Genomic DNA, 8027 nt, shown 5'->3' with positions numbered 1-8027 from the left:
ATTATTAAACGTCGTTTAGAATTGTAATTTGGCGTAAAAAAGATATAAAACATAGCGTTAGACGTCAAAAGGATACTGAATTCAATAAAAATTTGAGCAGGAGATTGAAAATTCATTCACTTTATGTTAGCGCATGATACCCTTTTCTCTTCTCCTCTTTTCAAACTTTTCTCGAACGAAATTTGACGACCATACATGTAATCTTTCTTTCATTTGATACAAATGCATTTTATTTATGATTTTCATTTGTTTTGACCAATTATTTTCGTGCTTTTGTTTTTCATAGGCACATTTTGCTTTCTCTGTCACAGGTGACGACACTTTATTCTGACAAACCTACCTTTTGAAGGTTAGTTTTCGTTTTCGTTTTGAATAACTTATTTGTTGAATTTGTTTGTGGTTTGTTATTGTTGTTTGTGGTTGGTAATTGTTGTTTGTTGTTGATAATACATTCATAGTTCTTTTATAAAATACCAAAAAACTGAAATGTGTTATTTATTTGCTTTTCAGGCAGGTCTCCTAGAGTTGTAAAAAATGATCACAATTCATTAAAAAAATAAAAAAAAATTGATTAACGTCGTATATTAATAAAATTCGACGTTAAGTTAACTTTGTATATTTATAAAATTCGACGTTAATTTAACATCAAATTTAAAAAATTCAACATCAAATTTAAAAAATTCAACATCAATTGAATGTCTACTAATATCACGTCGTTCGTGAATTAACAGTCAAAAGCCCAAAACATTCGACGTTATATGCGTTGTCTAGTGTGATATCCAAAATTTAAATAATAAAAAAAAACAATAGTTAAAGAAGATAGAGAGATTATATCTATTTTTTTTTATTGAAATTCAAGTGTTGTAGAGAGTTCAATCAATTTGAGTTAAAAATAAGTCTTTCTCGTGAAAGTATAAAATTCAATAGTCGCATAAACAATTAAGAAGATTGATAACTAAGAAAGGGAGAGTCATAATTCATTATCTTTTCTTTAAAAAGAATATGCTCCAAGTTAAATGATATTCTTCTATATTTGTATATATAATTTTACTTTTTTCGTGGACTTTTAAGCTTTTCATTTATTGTTAATGGCTTTCATACACACTTATGACGTACTTTAAGTTTGAATATATATAAGTTAGTTTCAAATAAATTCAGGTTACATAGTATTATAAACTTTGACATTTTAATATTTTAAAATTCACCAAACATCGACATCAAATTTAATTAAAATGAAAATATAAAAAATAAAACACGAAATGACTATACAAAAGTCATGATAAACGATTTCACTATTGAAAGGTAGTTTATTTAAGATGATAATTTCACTTAATTGATTTATGATGTTGAGCATTCAAAGTATTAATATAAAAGATGTTATTATTTATTTTAAGAAACAAACTTACAGAAATAATTATTTGTATTAATTTAATTAAATAAAAATAAAGTTATTAAAATCTTGCACTTTAATAATTTTGAAAAAAACATAACAAAATAAATAATTTATTTTTAAAACTACGTACGAGTCCACAGATATGTGAATTAAACATTATGCGAAAAGGATAAAAATGTCAGTTAGACCGATCTGAATCCGGCCAGCTTTTTGCATGTCAAACGGGGAAAACCGAAGAGGAGGTTCCCATTACCTTGTGTTTCTTTAAAAAATATTATTAATATACAGACTTTATTCTTATTGATTATTAAATCTCATTAACTTATTATTAATAATGTGAACGCATTAAATCTGTCATCGTAATCAAGCTGCTCATAACGATACGTGAGAAAAAAATATCAAATAGTTTCTAAAAGTCGTAAATTATCCCACAGTTCCTATAAACCATAAATTATTATCTTATAAAAAGAAACAAAACAAAAGTAACAATAGTATTTCTTATATAGTATCTTATATCAAAGATAAGAGAAAAAGAATAACTATTTATTTTTAAAATTAAACTTTTCAGTTTTCTAAGCGTTATTTTTAATATAATGGCTTAAAATTGGAGTAGAAAGGAAACTAGTTATATCTTAAGCAATATATAAACATTGGTAAGATAACCGAACTACAAGGAATAATAAGACATTGTGGTTGTTTTAACTTACAATATTTTAGAAGCAAAAAAAAATGATAAAAAGAGAATGAAAAGAAAGAGATGAAGCAAGCAAACTGTGAAGGCGTTGACCTGAAAGTGTGAATTCTACAAAGTATAGGAATGGGGTATATGCGAGATATATACCTCTCTGGTTCTGGATTTTTGAAATATCCTACGCACTATATATAACAACTCCTTCTCCCCTCTCTCTTTATCTCTTCGTTCCCAACCACCACGTCATCCTCCTCCTTCAACCTAACCGTGGTAACAACCGGTGTCTGCTGTCGGTAGCAGGTGAGACCCAATTTCTATTCATGGAAAGTTCTCTTCTTTCCATTTTTTGCTGATGCATGGAACTTGTTAGTGGAAATAACTCACTGTAGTTGTAGTCTGTTCCAGAGTTCCTCGTAGTGGGAGGCCCACTTTTCTAAGCACACAACACAACTTCACTTTCTCCATTTTATATAATTAATTAATCATTACCCTTCCCCCACTAAAAATCTGGAATCTCTTTTTAACCCTATCATCCAGGATATCGATTTCATGATTCTTATCTTCTATCATCACGACTGACCCACCCATTTTGCAAAGTGCTGCTTCTCCTCCTGTTATTCTCAACCAACAAATCAAACTCAAAAGAGAACTACTTTCTGCCTTATCCCTTCTCTTAATTCCTTTTTTTATGGAGTTTCTGCTGATTTTCCGTGCAACAACACCAACCTCGTTCCCTCAAACAAAACCGAAAATTCGCACTGAAATTTATTGTTCGGAAAACAAATTTAACTAACCCTCCTCCTCTGCCTTCTGTTTTTCGATTTATTTAACTTTAACAGTTTTGGATAAGTCTTTTCCAGCGTCTATGCTTCTTTTGTCTTTACCAATTATGAGATTTTTCTGGTTTCCTCGTGCTACTCGTGGTCTGCTAGTGACTGGCTTCAACACCATATTTCCTGTTTGCAATCTATTCGCACCCCTTTTTTCTCCATGTTTTCGCTCATTAGGTTTGGTAGGGACACGAGAAAAAAATAGTGCAAAATTACCTCTGAACCAAATTTTCTTTGTCTTGGTATATACTGAAGTTGACTCGCCGGTTCAATAGTTCATGCGGTTGTTCCACGTCTAAGCAATTTAGGGAGGCAGTTAAAGCCTTACTTGAAGCGATAATAAATCTTCTTATACACAATTTCCACATGACTTTGTTATTGTGTTAATCTTTCTTTTCATACAAAAGATCTTATCAATTTAATGGTAAACTTGATTTTATATGGTAAGGTTTTGTTAACGTATATATGAAGTGAGAAGCTTTCAGAGCTGGAATTGGAGTCTTTGTTAGTTTACCGTCAAATTCCTTTCAAACATTTTCTAGATTTAATTTGGGATTATTCAACTTTGGTGGCTGTTGACTATGGATATAGTAGAAAAAAACCGTAGTATGTGTTTTTTTTTTTTATCATCAATCCATTGCATCAGCCTTAGAAAGACGAACATCAGCTGTATTTCTATTTTTCAAATCGTTGAAATTATTAATTTCTTAAAAAAGTCTACTCCACTTATTTTGTCAATAATTCAATTTTTTGTGATAATTAGTAGAAAGTGAGGAACACGTTCATACTACTCCTTGGCTATTATTGCAAATAACAGTTTTTTCCATTCATTGTTTTGTTATGAAAAACAATAACAAAGGGAAGAAGAATATGGAGTTGTGTTAGTCACACATATAGAAACCGTTATCTTTTTATGTTGTGCTGAAAATTTCTAATCGTTGCTTGGGGCACATCAGGTAAAAGAGTTAGTGAGTGATGTCTGGAAGAGAATTGGGAGTGCTTAATGCACTCGATTTGGCGAAGACGCAATGGTACCACTTCACAGCTATTGTGATTGCTGGAATGGGATTCTTTACCGATGCCTATGATCTCTTCTGTATTTCTCTTGTCACCAAATTGCTGGGGAGGATATATTACACAGACATATCCAAACCAAAGCCTGGTGTTCTTCCTCCTAATGTGCAAGCTGCAGTGACTGGTGTAGCACTGTGCGGTACTTTGGCTGGCCAGCTTTTCTTTGGATGGCTTGGTGACAAGTTGGGAAGGAAAAAGGTTTATGGCTTAACTCTTATGCTGATGGTAGTGTGTTCCCTTGCCTCGGGGCTCTCTTTTGGAGATACCCCAAAGGGTGTCATGGCCACACTTTGTTTCTTCAGGTTCTGGCTTGGCTTTGGGATTGGTGGTGACTACCCTCTATCGGCTACAATCATGTCTGAATATGCCAACAAAAAGACTCGAGGGGCATTCATTGCTGCAGTGTTTGCCATGCAGGGATTTGGAATCTTGGCTGGTGGAATAGTTGCCTTGATTGTGTCATCTGCATATGACCACAAATACGATCTTCCCAGTTACAAAGAAAACCCAGAAGGATCAATAGTTCATTCCTTTGATTATGTTTGGCGTATCATTTTGATGTTCGGTGCAGTTCCAGCTGCGGTTACCTACTACTGGCGTATGAAAATGCCAGAGACAGCTCGTTACACGGCCCTTGTAGCCAGGAATGCAAAACAAGCTGCTTCAGACATGTCCAAGGTGCTGCAAGTTGAGATTGAAGCTGAAGAGGATAAGTTGAACCACATTGTTGAGAGTGAAAACCAAAGGTATGGCTTGTTCAGCAAGGAATTTGCCAAACGCCATGGGTTGCACTTGCTTGGAACCACAGTAACATGGTTTTTGTTGGACATTGCCTTCTACAGCCAGAACCTTTTCCAAAAGGACATTTTCAGTGCCATTGGATGGCTCCCTCCTTCACAAGAAATGAATGCAATCCATGAAGTTTATAGGATTGCAAGAGCACAAACACTCATAGCACTTTGCAGCACCGTGCCGGGGTACTGGTTTACCGTGGCCTTTATTGATTACATGGGACGTTTCGCCATCCAATTGATGGGTTTCTTCTTCATGACTGTCTTCATGTTTGCTCTTGCCATACCTTACAATCACTGGACCAAGAGAGAAAACAGAATTGGGTTTGTTGTGATGTACTCTCTCACCTTTTTTTTCTCCAATTTTGGTCCAAATGCCACCACGTTTGTTGTACCAGCAGAGATTTTCCCAGCAAGGTTAAGATCCACCTGTCATGGAATCTCAGCTGCAGCAGGAAAGGCAGGAGCAATTGTGGGTGCATTTGGGTTCTTGTATGCTGCACAGAGTACGGACCCCAAAAAGGTTGATCACGGTTACCCAACTGGTATTGGGGTTAAGAACTCTCTCATTGTGCTTGGTGTAGTCAACTTCTTAGGAATGTTATTCACCTTCTTAGTGCCAGAATCAAAGGGAAAATCACTGGAAGAGTTGAGTGGGGAGAATGAAGAAGGTCCTGAGGCTGTAGAGATGGCAGGGTCTGCTAGGACGGTTCCAGTTTAATCAACAAAGTAGTCCAAAATTCAAGTAATGCCACTATTGTATGACAGTTTTAGTTCAGGTTTCTACAGCCAAATGCACTATATGATGTAGATATATGTTTCTCGATGTTGTAATTTTAAATCAATAACCAATGGTGTGTATTTCATTCCTGTCTTTAATTTAAAGAGGCGCTTAAATCATACGTGTATTTCATATCTGTAGCTGAAGGTATTGAAGAAAAGTTTTGTTTTGAGTTCTCACTATGATATCATATATATGTATATGCATACTTTTACTGTGGAACAGATTCTACAATATTAATTCAATAATAAAAGGTTTTATTTTTTAATTTTCTTTCCTCCATTTTGTATGGCAGAGACAATTTTTTTTAAGATAATTCATATATCTTGTACAGGCTTATGGTAAATAGAAGAGAAAAATCAAAGTTTGCCTTAAACTTTGTGTCTTTCTAAATAAGCACTCCCAAGTTTATTCTTTCATAGAATCCTTCAACTCTTATCGTACTTACAGGAAAGGGATCAATTAAACCGACACAATAAAAAAGTTCATAATGTCTCTGTTAAATACACAAGTTTAAGGTGATTGTATATCCCCAACCCCAATATAATAAGATTCATATTAATTAAGGATAATCAAATATAGAAATGACAATTTTTTTAATAGGATAAAATGCATGTAAATGAATAATGAACGGAGATAAGGTATTATAGTAAATTTTTTCAATTAAAACTTTATATTTTTAGTATGAATATAAAGGTATATACGCAAACATATATTTTAACAATATTAATATTTTAAATTATTTGGACTGAAATGACAATTCAAATGTCTATTTATAAATATATAAACCTTATAGTAGTTACATTATATGTGTTCTTTTGTTCTAAAGAAAAAAGATTGTATGTGATGGGTTTATTAAAATAAAACATTGTGTAATACTGCATTTATTAACAGAGTTACTTATTGGTAAAAAGGGGAAAGAATAATAAGTAGCTAACAAATATTAATATTTATCAATTTTATTCCATAAAATTATATTTTAAATTAATGAATAAAAATTTGTAACCTTTAGTTTCAAATTCTAATATTTCTTTATTACTACACTCTCACTCTGTTATTTTCACTTAGTCACAAGTTGTCCTTTGTTTTTTGTTTCAACGAGTAATTTAACAACCATTTTCACAATAAACTTAGCACACCCAAACCAACAAATTTATTAAGGAATAATTGCTTTGATGTAAAAAATGTAACATCAAAATATACATTATACTATTACAATTATCCTGGTATAACTGCAACACCAAAATATATACACACAAAGGTATTTTTATACTAAGAGTTATATAAGTTAAAAGTATATTAAAGTTTTTACAAAAATCTAATATATACATAAAACTAAGCATACTACCCTATGTTTTTGCACCCTCATCATTAAGAACTTAATTAACAGAGATATCTTTTCTGGTCATATAATTAAGGTGATCATTGAAAAAAAAAAAGACAAATACAAACACAGATAATAGGATAAATTAATTTACCAAAAAGAGTGATTATACAACTGAAATAAAGATATTAACACATAATTTATATCAACCAATCGTGAATTATACAATTATTCATTCTAGACTTGACTATCTAGATACATATATTGATGTCAAACTTTGGAAAATCTACAATTGTGGTGATGGAACAACTTATCCATCCAAGCTACCACATACAAGCTTAGTTCATTAATCATGAAAAACCCTCGACTAGGACCTCCTATACTATTCTTCATGACATATCTCACCTTTCTCGACTTGAGATTAAATGGTATTATTAAAGTGTTAGGATAATCCCCAATATAGAATCTCTACATCAATATATATACTAAATAAAAATATTATAAGAACTTCTCCTTGAAATTCTTCTCACATACATACTCACAACCATGTTTACCATCCATTAAGCATTAACAATTCCAAATAAATATGCATTGAATCCATATAAACCACTTCAAAACAAGCAAGAATAAGAAAATCACAAAAAACATGCACTAGCTTCTAAATAGGTAGCGCTTAGCGTCAGGTCTGACGCTCAATACCAAATCTGACGCTCAACGCCAGACTATTCACATTTGGTCTACTCAGAAGTGAAACTGATGCTCAATGCCATATAGAAAATCTTGCATCAATTTAGCTTTGATCTAATGAACTAAAAGCTTATTCAAATAACCAAATTGGTATTCTTGACTCATTTCCAAAAACATGTTTCATTGTCAGATTGAATACTAATCTGTTCAATTGACTATAGACTCATTTTATCAAGTCAACACCAAACCAATCAATTCAAACAATATACAATCATTTTAAACTAACAGATTTCAACATACACTTTTAAGCAATTCTAGACAAATATTTCATCAATTCCAAGCAACCAAAAACCAATTACACTCAACAAGCCATCTAAATAGAATTTCCATACCAAATTCAACATGCATCATAGGCTAAAGACTTATTAAAGACTTTAAAATGTTGTAGTTAGCTTA

The 8027-nt window shown here is 32.3% G+C and overlaps 1 pseudogene across 1 annotated transcript; it reads left to right on the top strand.

Moving 5' to 3' along the window:
• Window positions 1-2161: 2161 nt before the first annotated feature.
• Window positions 2162-5828, top strand: LOC124838624 (low affinity inorganic phosphate transporter 1 pseudogene; annotated as a pseudogene). Its single transcript, XR_015781335.1, has 2 exons — window positions 2162-2384; window positions 3871-5828. The product of XR_015781335.1 is annotated as a low affinity inorganic phosphate transporter 1 pseudogene (transcript).
• The last annotated feature ends 2199 nt before the right edge of the window (window positions 5829-8027 follow it).

The sequence above is a fragment of the Vigna umbellata genome, chromosome 8 (genome assembly GCF_029865625.1).
Source record: "Vigna umbellata cultivar VRB3 chromosome 8, Vumbellata_1.0, whole genome shotgun sequence".
Classification (NCBI taxonomy): Eukaryota; Viridiplantae; Streptophyta; class Magnoliopsida; order Fabales; family Fabaceae; genus Vigna; species Vigna umbellata.
The sequence above is the reverse complement of the archived record's forward strand: the minus strand, read 5'-3'. Positions and strand labels throughout refer to the sequence as shown.